Below are 1218 nucleotides of genomic sequence, written 5' to 3' on the forward strand. Positions count from 1 at the left end.
GCCAACCCTGACTGGGGCCACCTTCCATCTGGAATCCGATGTCCTTGCTGTGGAAGAACATGCGGGTCAAGAATAGGACTCCACTGTCATCTACGTACCCACCACCAAGACACTACTCTTGAAGGACCATCATACTCGGATAACGAGGGACCACCCATCCAAGTATTAACCAGGTTCACCCTGCTTAGTCTCCAGGATTGGACAGGATCTGGAGACTTCAGGATATTTAGGCATCTGCCTGTAGAAGGACAGAAGAAAGTGCCGCATGCACACCTGTTTGAGATCTCCTGTAGAGCATCACCGTGCTTTTCTTTCTTGTCGCTGTGTGCCTTCAAGTCATTTCCAAGTTATGCTAATCCCCGAAATGTTCAGGATGTTTGAATTGTTGGAAATCACTACAAATATTTTCCCCTACTGGGAGGAATAAACTATAGGTCAGGGCTCCTGGTGTCCTAGCTGTCTTTCAATGAAGAGTCTCTTCATTTCCAAAGGAGCTTGGGGATCTGGCGGTGCCGGGTTATTAGAAGTAGGTATTGTTTATTTTGGGATGTTATGTGCAGATCCGTCATTGTCTGAGTTCAGTGCTGTCTAGATAAGGATGAACTACAACTCCCAGATTCCCAGGACAATCATCACCAAACCCTGACAGTATTGGTAGTCGACCATGTTGGGTCTGTGTGCCAAGATGAGTCCAGATCCATCGTCGGCTGTGTTCTGGGCTCGCTGGATAAGGGTGAACTGCAACTCCCAGATCCGAGGTCAATCACTCCTAACTGTATGTACAGTTGACCATGTTGGGTCTGTTTAATCCGCTGAGCCACTGGGGGCTCCGGAAGAGATAAAAGTGGGATATAAATAATTCTGCTGATAATAACAACAAGAGCAACAACATCAGTCAGCCAAACTGGTGGGTGAAAGGGAGCCTGGGAGAAGACGTGAGCTGGGATGCAGCACGAGAAAGAGCCACACCAATATTCCTCTTTTGTTTCCACTGCATATAGCTTGTGGCTGTCACTAGAACATTTTCTGTTAGCATCGTCTTTGCCGCTAGCCAGAGCACACTGACCTGGGATTTTGTTTGTGCTGCCAGCCAGAAACGTCACCGGCATTTTTCCACCTATTTTCATCTGTTCGGCTTTTTTGTATTGCTGTGAAATCCCAGCTCCTTTGCCCATAGCCTGAGGCTGTTCACTAGCTAAAACAAAACTTGCCGATATA

Source organism: Anolis carolinensis, unplaced genomic scaffold, assembly GCF_035594765.1.
Source record: "Anolis carolinensis isolate JA03-04 unplaced genomic scaffold, rAnoCar3.1.pri scaffold_7, whole genome shotgun sequence".
NCBI lineage: Eukaryota > Metazoa > Chordata > Lepidosauria > Squamata > Dactyloidae > Anolis > Anolis carolinensis.